The sequence below is a fragment of the Lithobates pipiens genome, unplaced genomic scaffold (assembly GCF_037356315.1).
Source record: "Lithobates pipiens isolate NorthernLeopardFrog02 unplaced genomic scaffold, aLitPip1_a1.2 Scaffold_25, whole genome shotgun sequence".
Taxonomy (NCBI): domain Eukaryota; kingdom Metazoa; phylum Chordata; class Amphibia; order Anura; family Ranidae; genus Lithobates; species Lithobates pipiens.
The window spans coordinates 103,326,136-103,342,422 of NW_027507787.1; the positions used below are offsets into that span (position 1 = coordinate 103,326,136).

General features: G+C 49.3%; 3 pseudogenes; all 3 read left to right on the forward strand.

Moving 5' to 3' along the window:
- On the forward strand, positions 1 to 120 carry LOC143931518 (5S ribosomal RNA; annotated as a pseudogene).
- A 15,705-nt stretch (positions 121 to 15,825) lies between these two features.
- On the forward strand, positions 15,826 to 15,944 carry LOC143931762 (5S ribosomal RNA; annotated as a pseudogene).
- Positions 15,945 to 16,043: 99 nt separating this feature from the next.
- LOC143931742 (5S ribosomal RNA) lies at positions 16,044 to 16,162 on the forward strand (annotated as a pseudogene).
- The last annotated feature ends 125 nt before the right edge of the window (positions 16,163 to 16,287 follow it).

Genomic DNA, 16,287 nt, shown 5'->3' on the forward strand with positions numbered 1-16,287 from the left:
TCCTACGGCCACACCACCCTGAAAGAGCCCAATCTCATCTGATCTCAGAGGCTAAGCAGGGTTGGGACCAGTTTAGTACCTGGATGGGAGACCGCCTGGGATTTCCAGATGCCGTAGGCTTCTTTTTATGTTGTTGCCGTTGACCTATTTTTTTCCGCTTGTTTCCAAGGTGACCATCTTGGTGTTTGTCAAGAGAGTTGAGAGTGCCTGAAGATATTGGCTACGGCCACATCACCCTGAATCTGTTCCATCTCATCTGATCTTGGAGGCTAAGCAGGGTCGGGCCTGGTTAATGCCTGGATGGGAGACCGCCTGGGAATACCAGGTGTCGTACGCTTCTTTTTTTTGGTCAAATATAATTTTTTCTCCAAATAGGGGAAGACGGTCCCCCGAGTACATAATGCAACAAAGAAATACAGAGCAAAAAGCAGCTGAACAATACTTGATACAGGTATATTCGCAACTGTGAGTCTGCCTTCTGTACCAAGATCCAGGGTCACACAAACCCCAGGTCCCTCCGGCATAATCCATCCAGAGGGGGGTGTGGGGCCGTCATTCCCAATTTTCCACTCTTTCCAAAAGAGAGAGGGGATGGAGGGGGTGAGAGTTAGGGGAGGAAGGCAGAAAAGAGAAGGGTTGAAAGATCAGAAAAGGAGAAGAGGGGACGAGACACGATGGCAGCCACTGTCCAAGGGGCCAGTCAAGGAAAGCTCAGAGCACTAAGGCGATAGCAGGCGACATCCTTCCAGCGAGAATATAAAGGTATTCCAGATGTCCCAGGTTTGTTTAAAAAATTCTTGTTTACCTTGTGATGTGAGGATCAAGTCCTCCATTTTTTTTAATGTCCTCTATTTTCCTAAGCCAGTGAGTAATGAAAGGGGGGGAACATTTTTTCCAATAGAGAGGGATGCAGGATTTCGCCGCATTTATCACATGCTGTAAAATAGATTTTTTTGTACTTCTTAATGGGAATCTGTGAATGGTGCAAGAGAAAGAATGCAGCCTCTTCCTGGATGGAGAAGTCTGTGAATTTTTGTGTTATGCATCGGATCTCTGTCCAGAAGTCCACCAAGCTGGGGCAGGACCAAAAAATGTGCAGCAACGTGCCCTCTTCTTCTCCACCACACCTCCAGCATATGTTCGAGGAAGAGGGGAAACAATTCTGCAGCTTTGATGGTGTCAAATACCACCTGGTGAGAAGTTTAAAATTCGTCTCCTGTATCTTCGTGCACAGCGACATTTTGAGAGCCAAAGTGATAATGCGTTGTCTCTGTGCTGGGGAAAATGAGCAATTAAGGTCCTTTTCCCAGTTGGACAGACAGGTTAAGTGTGGGTAATCTGTTTGAGAGAGAATGTGGGCCAAAGGGCCTTCGCTCCTGCATAGAGTCTCAAACTCCGTCTGAGGGCGGGCGAACGTTTGAGGATTGGGGATGGAATGGAGAAAATGATGTTGTTGCGCCGTTCTCCAAAAAGGCAGTTGTAAAAGCCTTGTCGGATCTGTTATTGTTGAGAAAGAAGGCCATTTTCCATCAATGACGAATTTAGACGCATTGTCTAGGTTGGAATTTCTAAGTGGGTCCCCAGTTCAAAGGTTGGATGGCCACGTATAGGGAATAGGGGGGAAGTCAAAGACGTGAGTGTGTTTTGGGTAGCGATCAGGTGACTGACTTTCAACTGAGCCCCTATAGTGGGATGTGACACAAATTATGTGGGTAAATACTTATAGCACCACATGGCGCTTCTTTTTTTTTTTTTAACAGCACAAGTTTATTGAACAACTTAGTTATAACAAGATATTACAGTAGGTACAAACATTAGCCTCTTCATAGGTGACGGACAGTAATACATCTTACATTAAGGAAAATTCCTGACAATGATAGTATAGACTCCAATATAGCTCACTCCACACACGTATGCAGATTTTCCACCCACCTATCCCATATTTTGTGGTATTTGGCTGGACACCCACGATTTCTATACACCAGTTTAATCAAGGGTAGCTTACTATTAATGCCCATTACCCATTCCCGCATAGTAGGCATGGTTGGACGCATCTAGTATTTAGCCTCAAGCTTTCGTGCGGTAAACAGCGTAGAGTGCAAAAATGTAGCCAAGTATTGATCAACAGAGGTATCAGGAAATATACTAAGTAGGCAACTCTTAGGGTCAAGTTGAAGGGGTGAACCCATGTGGTCATGTAGAAACCTGACAATCTGCCCCCAATACTCCTGGACCAATGGGCATTGCCAGAGAAGATGGTAGAAAGTACCAGTCGTACAAGAGCAACGGGGACACTTCGGGTTATAGTCAGGATGATACTTAGCTATCCGGATAGGGGTGAGATAGGACCTGTGTATCACATAGTACTGCGTTAGTCGGTCAGGTAGGCTAAGCGAAGCCTGTTGAACTTTCTCAAGGGCATCCTCCCATTCCTCCCCATCAAAGGGACCTATGTCCTCTTCCCATCTCAACCTGGCCCGTTCAGTGGTTTGCGCCACCAAGCGGGCCCGGAGTAGGCCGTATAGAGTCGAGATCAATTTAGCCGGTTCGTCTCCCATAATTACATCTGTCAAAGCCAGCGACTGTACATTCGGGAAGTCCTGAGCAAATTGCGCACGAAGCGCGTGTCGCAATTGCAAGTAGCGAAAGTGCATATGAGGGGGTATGTTAAATTCCACTTGTAGGGAGGGAAAATCCCTTACGCCCATAGGAGTCACCACCTGATACAGAAAAAGTATCCCTCTAGAAGCCCACAAGTCTACATCTGGTAAGCCAGACAACTCACGCAGCAGGGGGTTGCGCCATAGCGGTGTATGTGAGTGGTAATAGTCAGCTCCCAGTAATCTAAGGGCTAGTTTCCAAATACTCCGGTGGTGTGGCAGGATCCGGGACCGGGCATCCCTAACCCCACCACCCCGAAAAATCATCTGAAGGGGAGTATCAACAAGAGATTCAGCCCTCCCGCCCACCAAGGCCTGATATCTGTGACTATCCGCTCTATGGAGGTGATAAAAATGGGAAATCTGGGCTGCTATGTAGTATGTGTGGAAATCAGGGAGAGCCAGTCCCCATAGAGGTCGGGTTTTTAAGTGTGTTCCATGCCAATTTATGTCTAGATGGGCCCCAGATAAAAGTGTTTAAGACACCGTCTAATGTTTTAAAGAACGCCACGGGGACCATGACAGGGGAATGCCAAAGTACATAAAGGAGTTTCGGCAGGAGGATCATTTTAGTAATATTGATCCGTCCCATAACCCCAATGGGGAGACGGGACCATGCCTTAGTCTTCTCCCGCACATACAGAAGCAGTGGTTCAAGATTAAGATGAATATACTCCCCAGGTTCCCTCGTAACCTGCACTCCCAAATACTGAATGGAGGATACCCTGGAGAGTGGGAGAGAAGCTGCATCCCGGTCCGGGGAGAACAAGTCAATGGGTAGAACCTGCGACTTGGTCCAATTAATACGCAGACCGGAATGACCACCAAACTCCTCTATGACCCCCAGGGCAGCCTCCAACGACCGACCCGAGTCCTCTAAATACAGTAAAGTATCATCCGCATAAATACTTACTGATTCCACCAGAGAACCGCGTCGGAGGCCTACTACAGCCGGGTGTGCCCGAAGTGCAGCAGCCAACGGTTCTGCCGCCAAAGCATATAACATAGGAGACAACCCTGACGTGTGCCACGGCCCAGCTGAAAGGGGTCCGACACCCATCCGTTAACCGCTACTCTAGCCATTGGGCGATAGTATAGGAGAGTAATCCATTTAACAAAATTGGGGCCAAACCCAAATTTACCCAAGCATTCCCAAAGATAATTCCACTCAATGGAATCAAACGCCTTAGCGGCATCCAGTGACACCACCACCCTCGAGCCTACTCTGTCATGTTCAGCCTGGATATTCATTTATAACCGGCGGATATTAATGGCCGTGTTTTTCCCAGGCATAAATCCGGTTTGATCCGGGTGAACAAGTGATAGGATGACTCCACTGAGACGGGTGGCAAGTACTTTAGCCAAAATTTTAATATCTGCTTGGAGCAGCGAGATGGGTCGATAGGAATCCGGGGGAGTGGGGATCCTTTCCTGGCTTGGGTATCACTATAATAACTGCCTGCCTTAGAGTATCAGGTAGGGACCCGGAGTCAAATATGTGTGTATATAATCTCAACAATTCTGGCACTAGTGTCTCAGAGTAGTGGGCATAGAAATCCAGGGGAATACCATCCAGTCCAGGGGCCTTAGCCATTGCAAGGGATGCCACCGCTAGCCTAATCTCATCTGCCGATATCGGGGCCTCAAGAGACTCAACCTGAGCCTCAGACAGGTGGGGAAGAGAGATATCTCGGAGGTACGCCCCCGTCTCAGTCCTCGGCCTATGTACCTGCGACTCATAAAGGGCAGCATAGTAAGCACGAAACATGGTGGCCACTGTTGGTGGATCAGTCACCTCCTCACCCCCATTGTCAGTCAACGAAACCACCACCGGTGGCTTGGAGTCCCGATGCGCCAAGTAGGCCAGCAACTTTCCCGCCCTCTCTCCTTGTTCAAACACCCGTTGCTTAACAAAAAACAACTTTTGCTTAGCCTGTTCAATGTGGAGGTGATCTACTAGCCTTGTGTGGTGTCGTAATACCTGGGCCTTAGCAGGTGTGGGGTCAGTAGTGAAGTCAGTGGTCACCGAGTCCAGCTCCCGTAGGGCATTAGATAGCAAAGTCTTGGAGGTACGCTTCAACCGGTTAATCCGGTGTGTTAAAGGGGAACGTACGTGCAGTTTAAAAGCCTCCCAGGTACAGTCAACCGGAGCCGTCCCCTGATTAGTAGTAAAGAAAAACCCCCATTCATCCCCTAAGTCTTCACTGTCACTCAAGGCGGTTAACCAGAAGGGGTGAAGCCGCCATGGTTTCGGTCCAGTAGGTCGGGTCAAGGAAAAAGTTGCCCAGCAAGGAGCGTGGTCTGACAATGATCTAGCATAATAGCCCGTGTCTACTAGCCTGGGTAACAACTGGGCGGACACAGCAATATAATCTATACGTGACATGGTGGAGTGAGTTGCAGAGAAACAGGAGTAAACACGTTTAGCCTGATATTTAAATCGCCACAGATCTGTAAGAGAGAATTCCTGAAACGTGCGACCTAGGCCAGTATCTCCCGGTAAATGATCCCCTCGAGTAGAGCTCATTCTATCCACCCCCGGATTCAAAACCATATTAAAATCACCCAGCCAAGCAGGTATGTATTCCTACATGCCACCATTAGTGGAGCCCCTATTTTGATAATAACCTGCTATGTCCCCCCCCCCCTTATAACTCAGCTGTACTCAAGGAGGGCCTTGCATTCATGGCACACTACCCCTCGGTGCCGGCAGTGTGGATGGGGGACTTTAATATGACCCTGATTCCCGCTCTGGACCGAATGGGTACACCGGACTCCCCTGGTGACCCACCTGCCCATACCAGACTACATCGTATATTGACGGACTTTGCTCTTGTAGATACGTGGCGCCACAAGTATCCACATGCTAAAGCATACTCGTGCTTTTCAGCTAGCCATAACGCAATGTCCCGAATTGACTTTGTTCTCATCTCACAGACTCTGACACCCAGACTGGAAGATGTGGGCTTTGCTCCGAGAATTCTCTCGGATCACTCCCCCTACTGGATTACGATGCGGCTCCTGAAGGCCTCTCCCTCTCCTACTTGGCGGCTGAACCCATTTTGGCTAGCCGCTCTGCAGGAGCAAGAAGACATCCCTACGGAATTGCAACACTATTTTACAGTCAACGGGGATTCCGCTGCCTACGATATAGTGTGGGACACATTTAAGCTCTACGCCCGCTCCCTGCTCACCACGCGTATTAACAGACTTAAGCGGTCGTCAAAACTTGTTATCCAACAGGCTACAGATCATCTACAAAGACTGGAGGAGGAGTTTCGTGGAGACCCCTCGCCTGCCGCGGCTACTAACCTTAAGCTCCAGCTGCGACAGGTCTCCCAACTGCACACGGAGCAGGCCAAGCAGCGCATCTTTTTCTGTAGGCAGAGGATATTTGAACATGGTGAAAGATCGGGCAAACGACTTGCTTACCTCGCCCACTTAGATTCCCATCCCCCAGTCGTGGTCTCACTGATTGACGCCCAGGGGAATGGTATTACGGACCCACAACGGGTGGCGGAGGAATTTGCGAGATTTTATCGAGCGCTTTATGCCACTCGGGTCACTCATACTCCCCAGGACACCAGAGACTACCTAGCGAGAGTTACATTTCCCAAACTGACAGACGCCCAACGTGACCTTTTAGAGGCCCCTATTACTGAGGAGGATATTTCTGAGGCTATCTCCTCTCTGGCCACTTCTAAAGCACCAGGGCTGGACGGTCAACCGCTTGAATTTTATGCCACCTACTCTGAAATTTTGACTCCTAAACTACACGACTTATATAAATCCATATTTGACACGGGAATCCTACCCCCCTCCATGAGAGAAGCACAAATAGTAGTGATTCCCAAGCCAGGGAAGGACCCAAACTACCCGGAATCGTATAGACCCATCTCCCTACTACAGGTCGACATTAAAATACTGGCCAAGATTCTTGCCTCCCGCCTTAATCAGGTCCTCCTCTCACTGATCCACCCTGACCAGACTGGCTTTATGCCAGGGAAAAACACTGCCATGAATATCCGCCGCTTACTCATGAACATCCAGGGATCCCATGATGAAGTCGGCTCGCGGGTGGTGGTGGCCTTGGATGCTGCCAAGGCCTTCGACTCCGTGGAATGGAACTACTTGTGGGAATGCCTCTCGGGATTCGGACTTGGCCCCAACTTTATTCGATGGGTCCAACTCCTGTATCCATCCCCGAGGGCCAAGGTGCTTGTGAACGGCTGGCTCTCTGATCAGTTCCCGCTGGAGAGAGGGACTCGACAAGGTTGTCCCCTTTCTCCCATGCTGTATGCGTTGGCTGTGGAACCACTAGCTATTATGGTTCGCGCAGACACCAGAATTTGTGGCCTTAGGATAGGAGATCTGGAGGAAAAGATCGGGATGTATGCTGACAATACACTCCTATACTTAGCCGACTCGGGTCCCTCTCTCCTTGCAGCCCTTCACACCATAGACTGTATTGGTAGTCATTCAGGTCTGAGCATCAACTGGTCTAAATCCCAGATCCTTCCGCTTGATCATTTCCCCCCTGTGCCCACGTCCCTTCCTCTGAATCTCCCTAGGGTTTCCGTGATCAAGTATTTAGGAGTGCAGGTCACTAGATCGCTGACAGACTATATACGCCTGAACATTGAACCCCTTTTCACCCTGATCAAGAACAAGACTCAAACTTGGGCCAGACTACCTCTGGGTGTTATGGGACGCATCAATCTGGTCAAAATGATACTCCTGCCCAAGATATTGTATTTGGTGTGGCATGCACCCCTGTATATACCACAAAATTTTTTCAAGACGATTGAATCAATTCTTAATTCATTTATATGGGGCCACAGCAGACACAAATTGTCTTGGAGACTTCTGAAGAACCCAGTGACAATGGGAGGGGCTGCTCTTCCAGATTTCCAGGATTATTATCTTGCCTCCCAGTTGTCCCACTTCTATCACTTTGACAAGAGCGAGCTACCAAGATACCAGACATTACTTTGTAAACGCCCTGACGACCCAGCCCACACCCCACTTCAGTCAGTCCTTAGAGCCCCACTGTCCAGACGTCCCCCTCATCACAAGGTAGACATGCTGACGCACCACCGGAGGATATGGCGGGCGGCCCTTAACAAACTTGGGACCCCACAGGTTCATTCTTACACGCCTCTCTGGTTCAACACCCATTTGCCCGAATTGCTGTCCGTTCCGGACCCCGCAGCCTGGACACGCTATGGGATCCTGTATGTGCACCAAATTATGACTAACACTGGGATTAAATCCTTTTAGTCACTAAAGGAAGAATTCACACTCCCTAACCATCTTTTCTTCAGATATTTACAGCTCCGACATGCGCTACAGACTCAGTTTGCCAGCTCCAGCCCTTCTCTGACAGTCCCTCCCATAGTGGATATAGTCACAGGTGCTGAGCCAACCAAGTTGATCTCTGCCCTCTACTCCGCCATCCGTCTCCCAGTCACCGGGGCATTGGCTTATGCTGCCAAGGCCAGATGGGAGCTGGATGTGGGTGTGATTGAGGATGAGGAGTGGGACGAAGTCTTGGGGGACGTGAAGAGAGTCTCCCCCAGGCTCTCGGACCGCCTCACACAGCTATACATTCTACATAGGACATACCTGACCCCCCAGAAGATAGCACGGTTTAAACCCACGTATAATCCAGGATGCCGTTTATGCGACCACACTCCAGGCTCCTTCTATCACCTTATATGGTCCTGTCCGGTTATCCAAACATACTGGATACAAGTGATTCGCTTTCTCCATGACCAGATGGGCTCTCCTGCTAGCCTTGACCCGAAGATGTGTCTGCTTGGTCTCTTACCAGAATTAGAAGCTGACAAGTCCCTTCGCACCTTCCTACATGAAACACTGTTCCTGGCGCGAAAAGTGATTGCTCGTGGCTGGATGCAGGCCCTCCCCCCCCATGGTCCAGTGCTGGAAAAAAGAGGTTAACGATACCCTCCCTTATAAGAAATTGGTTTATACACATAGAGGATGTCCATTTAAATATGAACGGATCTGGGGTAGGTGGTTGGGAGATGGGGAGACGTGTACTTGATATGCTGTTATATTGATCCCTTGCCCCTCTCCCCCCTCTGCTTATCCCCTTTGGTGTTTCCTCCACCTCAAGGACCTACTTTTATTCTGTCCCCCTCCCCCTTTTATTTCTCCTTTTGCCCGCTCCCCCTCCCCCGGTTGACACAAATTAGCTCTAATAATGTATCTACCCATGATGGGTATCGGACCCATATACAGTGCAGCTAACCCAATGCTCTCATGTATGCAACGCTGCCTTGGCCAGATTGGCCCACGTTATTTGATGTATCGTATGTATGCCTGCTATGTATGTTATCTTCTGTTTCCTTCTTTTTTTTTTTTTTTTATAAAGTTTGTTTTTCGATTAAAAAAAAAAAATCACCCAGCCAAATTGCTGGGACATTAGGGTGTTGAGCCATAAAAGATAATCCCTCTGTAATTAGTCTATGATCGTAAGGCGGGGGTACATAATAGGCGAGAATAATGTACTGTTCTCCGTGCAATAAGTAGTGTATAAATATATATCTGCCCTGCAGGTCTGTCTGCAAAGAAACCAAGGAAAACTGTGCCGTTTTAGATATCAATGCAGACACCCCGCGAGAAAAGGACGTATGGGTGGCGTGGTAGGCCCATCCAATCCACGGGCGATGCAAAGCTATTTGCAATCTCCCAGTTACATGCGTCTCTACCAGGACTGTGATATCCGCTCTATAAGTTTTGAGACACCCAAACACTGCCGCCCTCTTAATTTTATCCCGAATCCCCCTGACATTCCACGTCAGCAACTTCAGGGTACCCATGGCGTGGTCTCAGCCAATATCACAAGGAGGAAAATAGTATCCAAACCACCCGTCAAAGCAGTATCCATTCCCATATTCATCAGAGTATACATGAAAAAGAGACATTTGTCTGTTCCATAACCAAATAAAGCTTGTGCCATAAACTAAGCATAAAACATAACATACTATAACATAATAACTACAACCCATCCCCACCCTCCCTGCTCTCAGCCACCCCAACTTGACTGGAGCTCCCTTCCCAAAACAAACCATAGAACACTAAGCAATGTCAATAACAATAAGCCACGGGGGTGGACTTTGCCAGATATGGACCCAGTGACAAGACCAAGTCTTCTCCCGTCATAACCCGGCTTGTAGGCCAGAGCCGGACCATGCGTCACATTGGTGCGATGCCCAGTTCAGCAGCGGGACATAACAGTCCAGTAAAGGGCATGTATCAGGAGAAAGTCAAAGTTCTGCAGTCCCATGCAGCAAGTCCAGATGACCCGCGTCCCCCCCACCCCCCCAGGGAAAGGGCCCAATAGAGCCCGCCAAGCGGGTCCCCCAAACTAAGAGGGAGGGGGAAGGGGTATTGTGTAACGAACCAGGGGGATGCCCCCAGAGCGTGGCCATAGGCAGCAGTACATGTTCAGTCAACAAGAGCAACGGCCATCCATCTTAGAGAGGGGGAACAGAAGCATCAATTCAGGGACTGAGGATAATGAACCACGCATAGGCAGTCCAACAGCGATCTGCTTGCACACGGGCAAATAGAAAGGGGGGAGCAGATAGAGTACTCACAAATCTTCCAACGATTTTAGTCTTGAGGTGGCCGATTTCGAGACGCGTCTCTCTGGTCCAACCAGGAAACCGCCATCTCAGGATCTTCAAAAAAGTAGGCCCTATCTTCCCCCACTACGCGGAGTCTGGCCGGGTACCACATGGCGTACTTGAGGTGATGTGCCCTGAAGCGCCTCTTGACTTCCACAAATCGGGAACGACGTTTTTGAACTTTTGCGGAGAAGTCGGGAAACACTGAGATATGTCCGTTCTGAAACGGGATGTTGCCTTTTTCACGAGTAAGGCGAAGGATGGCATCCCTATCCCGGTAATTTAGCAGCTTAGCAATGCACGTGCGAGGAGGTGCCCCCTCCGGCGGCGGGCAGGCAGGCATTCTGTGGGCCCTTTCAATAATAAATTAGGTAGAAAACGCCTCCCTACCGTAGGCCTTAATCAGGAGAGACTCCAAAAATGTCGCCGGCTCAGCCCCCTCGGAGCCCTCCGGCAGGCCGATAAAGCGGAGGTTAGATCTGCGGGCCCCATTCTCAAGGTCGTCCTGTTTCTGGGCCAGCTGCTGGAGATGCCTTTGCACATCCTCCTGGGCATGCTGCAGAGGGAACAGGACATCTTCGGCCTGACTGATCTGGGTTTCAGTTTCCTTCACTCTGTCACGCAGTTTAGCCATGTCCTGTCGGATAAGTGAGACATCCACCTTAACCTCCTCAAGCTTAGTTGTCAGTGTGGTCTGGCAGGTAGAAATCGCCTCAAGCACCTTCACCGTGTCTGAGGTAGCAGGTTCTGCAGCCGGAGTGGACTGTCCGCCATGTTGGCCCTCATGGTCCCGCTGGAACCTTTTCAAGAGATGCCGCCGCTGCAGACTGCTTCTTCGTCTGAGACATCGTCCCAATGTATGCACGAGAAAGTAGCGGGTATTACACCGGTAAGATCATAGGTAAAATAGTCAGTGGGCACCCAGGATCACTACAGGAGATCGCGGTAGGAGCGGAGCTCAGGTCACAAGCGTCCTACTCCATTGCTGTCCAGGCCACGCCCCCCCCCCACATGTCGCTTCTTAGCGGAATTCGGGAGTGAGCTTAGAAAGTTTGTTTTGATTCCAGTCCAATACACGCCCCAGATGGGAGGCCAGGTAGTAGCGTCGCAAGTCAGGGAGAACCAACCCTCCCTGTTGTTTAGACAATGTCAGCTGTGACCGCTTAAGTCTGGGATTTTTGTGGGCCCAGTTAAATTGAGTGAGCAAGGATTGAGCTTGCTTAAAAAAATGGGACTGGAATCTGGATCGGGAGAGCTTGGAAAAGATAAGTAAATTTAGGGAGTATGTTCATTTTAATGAGATTGCATCTCCTGAACCAGGAATGGAGACCAGAATGCCACCCGTGAAGTTCAACATAAACGTACGCGCGATGTCCGGTGGAATGTAAGTACCTAAGTACTTAAGGGCTGTATGGGTCCATTTAAATCGAAAATTGGACTGCAAGTCTATTAACGTTTGCGGGGGGACTGTAACCCCCCATGGCCTTTGATTTCAAGAAGTATCCCGTATATCTGGAATTCCCGAAGGAGATTTGGCAAGGAAACTCTGGGATTCGTCAGCGAGAACAGCATGTCATCTGCGTAGGCAGATATCTTGCACTCAATAGTACCCATTTGGAGTCCCGTTATGTCTGAGTTTTGTCGAATTGTGGAGAGAAAGGGTTCCAATGACAGTGCGAATAATAGGGGCGACAGGGGGCAACCCTGTCTGGTCCCATTCCCGATGTCAAGGGGAGATGAGAGAACCCCATTCGCTTTGACTTGAGCTGAAGGGCGTGAGTATATCTTACTTATCCATGCCAGCATCCGTTCACTCAGACCTATATGGCGAAGGGCCGAGAACATTAATGTCCATTTGACCCGATCAAAAGCCTTCTCGGCATCAGTACTCATGAATAGACAAGGGGTCCCAAATGATTTTGCTTTATGGATCAGGGTAAGCATCTTAATGGTGTTGTCCCTATCTTCCCTGGTGGGAATAAAACCTAACTGGTCAATATGTATAAGGGACTGCAAGTGATGTGCCAATCACGTGGCGAGGATTTTAGAGAATAGTTTTAGGACCGAATTTAGGAGGGAAATGGGTCTGTAGCTCCCACATAGGCCCGGGTCTTTGCCCTCCTTAGGTATCAACGAGATGTGGGCTCTAAGGGTATCCTCAGGAAAATCCCCATTTGAGCTCAGAGTATTAAATAAATTCACCAAGCGTGGGCCGAGAATAGGGAGGAAGGTTTTAAAGTATTGTGCGGTATATCCGTCAGGGCCCGGAGCCTTACCCACCTTCGGAGGTCCCACGGCTGTCTGGACTTCTTCCAGTGTGATCGGGTCCTCCAAGTACTCCCGTGATTCTTTTTTTTTCAAGGGCAGCAACAGTATATCGTCAGTTACCATGGCATAGACCAATACACCCACCTCTTCTATTATTAAAGAGGGAATATAGTGGACAGAAATAGAGGGGGAGTAAAGAAAAAGGAAAATAAACAGAAAGAGAGAGAAAAAAAAAGAAAGAAGGGGGGGGGGGGAGGAGGGGATGGGGGGGGGGGGCAGACCACCCTCAGACAATCAATTGCAAAAGTACAGTAGACATAGTAAGAACAAGAATTATGAACACATCACACTGGTTGAGACATTATGGCTGCATAACTAGAGGAATATTTAAATGCAACCCAACAGGCCCAGATCTTCGTTGCCAACTCAGATTTACCCCGGAGGGACTCCCGTGATTCTGATGAGAGGGTTGGTAGACCAGAACCGGTTACATATCTGTCTATATTGTCCTGTCCAGACCCTGAATCGGGCAGGTTGTAGAGATCAGAGTAAGGCCGCGTACACACGCGGGGACTGTTCGCCCAACTTTGTCCGTCAAACAGTTTCAGCAAACAGTCCGCTCAAAATTAGCATGGACGGACATGGCCACACACGACGAACGAACAGTTTGCTGAAACCGTGCGCGATGACGTGAACGGCACGTACGATGGGACGAAAAATACGACGTCCTATACACTGCATTATAACTTTCGGCGTGTAAATCCTTTCTGAGCATGCGCGGAACTTAGTTTGACGAACAAGCCTACACACGAGGGGACTGTTCGCTGAAACAAAGTTTCAGCGGACAGTTTTTCGTAATTTCCGAAAAACCTTGTTCAGCGGACTGTTCGCTGAAACTGTCCGCTGAAAGCCCACACACGGGCGGACTGTCCGCCGAAACACTGTTCAGCGGACAAAGTTGTCCGACAGTCCCCGCGTGTGTACGCGGCCTAACATTTTTCAAAGACTTCGGCTATTTGGGTTGGGGTAGAGGCCCTCTGGCCATTCTCATCTATCAACTGTGGTATGTAAGAGCCAGATTTCAACTCCTTTACCGACCTGGCTAAGATTTTTCCGCATTTGTCCCCTGACTCCTACGTCAGTTTACGACAAAACTGGAGTGCCGCTTTCGCTTTATAATGGAGTAGGTCAGCAATATGGGTACGGAGTGTCCCCAATTCAATCTTTAAGGTCCGTGAGGGGGCATGTTTATGTTTCGCTTCCACAGAGGCAAGTTCACGAAACAGATTAGCAAGCTGTTCCTTCCGTGTTCGTTTGATGCGCGCCCCGTGCCTGATAAGTACCCTGCGGAGTACTGACTTGTGAGCCTCCCAAATTATCCCCGGGTCACAGTCCTGCGTTTAGTTTTCTTGGAAATAAAGGTCCAATTCCCTGGTTACATCTGCTAAAACTTCCGGTATCTGGAGGAGGCTCTCATTAAGGTGCCAGAATAGAGACCTAGGTGAGGGGTTCCTAGAGAGGGTGTAGGTAAGGGCTACAGGAGCGTGGTCGGACCAAGTAATATGGCCAATGGAGGAAGAGCTCACCAAGTGCAGTTGGTCATGTGGAATTAAGAAGAAGTCTATCCTCAAGTATGATTTGTGAGGGGAAGAGCAAAAAGAGTAGTCCCTTTCCCCAGAGTGTTGCAGACGCCAGACATCAACTAATTGGTCATTCAGTAAACACTTAGTAATCCGCTTTCTAGAGGAAATGAGGAGCGAGGAGCAAGAGGCAGAAGTGTCAACCGATGGCGAAAGGGGACATTAAAGTCCCCACCTAATATCAACTGGCCCTCCCGAAAGTCACATAATCTGTGCAGGGTAGTTCTGAGGAACGTGTCTTGGTAATCATTGGGAGCGTACACAGTGACAAATGTAAAAAGGCGCTCTCCAATGTGGCCCCTAAGAAAAAGATATCGGCCCCCAGGGTCCACCAGAGAATCCTGGAGAACCCAGGGGAGCCTGCTAGAGATCAGAATGGAGACTCCCTTGGTCTTAGAGGAGGGGTTAGTAGAGTGGTAGACCTTAGGGAAGGATCTCGACCATAGAAAGGGGAGGCTAGTATTTTTAAAATGTGTTTCTTGTATAAAGGCCACATCAGTACAGGAAGTCTTCAGTTCTCATAGGAGGATCCACCATTTTTCAGGGGATTTCAGTCCCTTAACGTTTAGAGAGGTGACCTTGACTGAGTCTGCCATCGCTCCTCGGGGAGGGGGAGGGGGACGTCAGAGAAAAGCAAAGAAAGTTGAACCAAGGTAGGTTTTGGGTAGGTAATGCATGGCGGGAACTAAGGGGGAGAAAGGAAGGGCAAATGGAAGGAAAGGTAAAGGGAAAAAGAAGCCGGGCACCTCAACCCCAGGGGGAGAGGGAAATTAAGGGTTGTCCGCACTCAACAGTACAGGAAGGGTATACTAAAACAGCACAATTATGCTATAGCGCTTACCAGATGTACACTGGGTTTAAAGCGCTGTCCTACTTGGGTTGGTGGGTAGACAGGTCGGAGAGGGAGCCCCCGAATCCTAGTCCCCCCAGTCCCGGCAGTGGTAAATGTCACGTCTGATACCGGTATGCAAATAAAAGACAATCAGTAACATCATATAACCAAAAAACAATAGTATAACCAAAACAGAGGTAGAGCATATAACTGTCAGCACTGAGGGGTCTCCTCGGCTCGCCCTAAACGTAGGCATGCACGAGGGAGCCCGTCACAACAGAAAAGGCATCACAGAATGGGATCCACCACCCCCCGTCCCATACACCTAAAGTACATGCAGTCCCCGAACAAATGCATTTCTCCCTTTGGCAGATTGTCCTCTCCTTACCCCCTCTCCCCCATCCACGCCCCGGGGGAAAAGGGGCAGGGAAAGGGGGAGTGGAAGGGGGAAAGGGGGAGGGAAAGGAGGGAAGGGAAGGGTGGGAAGGGGGGAAGGGAGGGGGGAAACAGGGGAGAGGGGACAAACATGCGGAAATGTCAAGTCCTTTAGCACACTCCCACCAGCAAACACCCAGACCCTGTCAAAGGCCTTCTCCGTGTCCGTTGACAACATAAGCAAGGGCCTTCCCTGTACATGCGCCGCATGGATTAAATTGAGGACTCGGGCCGTATTGTCTCTAGCTTCCGACTTATTTTTATTGTTTTTTGCTTGTTTCCCAAGGTGACCATCTTGCCGTTTGTCAAGAGGGTTGAAAGTGCCTGAAGAGATTGCCTACGGGCACATCACCCTGAAAGCACCCGATCTCGTTTGATGTTGGAGGCTAAGAAGAGTCGGGCCTTGTTAGTACCTGGATGGGAGACCGCCTGGGAATACCAGGTGTCGTAGACTTCTTTTTATGTTGTTGGCGTTGACCTGTTTTTTTTCGCTTGTTTCCCAAAGTGACCATCTTGGTGTTTGTCAAGAGGGTTGAGAGTGCCTGAAGAGATTGCCTATGGCCACATCACTCTGAAAGCACCCAATCTCGTCTGATCTTGGAGGCTAAGAAGAGTCGGGCCTGGTTAGTACCTGGATGGGAGACCACCTGGGAATACCAGTTATTGTAGGCTTCTTTTTATGTTGTTGGCGTTGATTCGTTTTTTTTTTTTGCTTGTTTCCCAAGGTGACCATCTTGGCATTTGTCAAGAGGGTTGAGAGTGCCCAAAGAGATCGCTTACAGCAGCATCACCCTGAA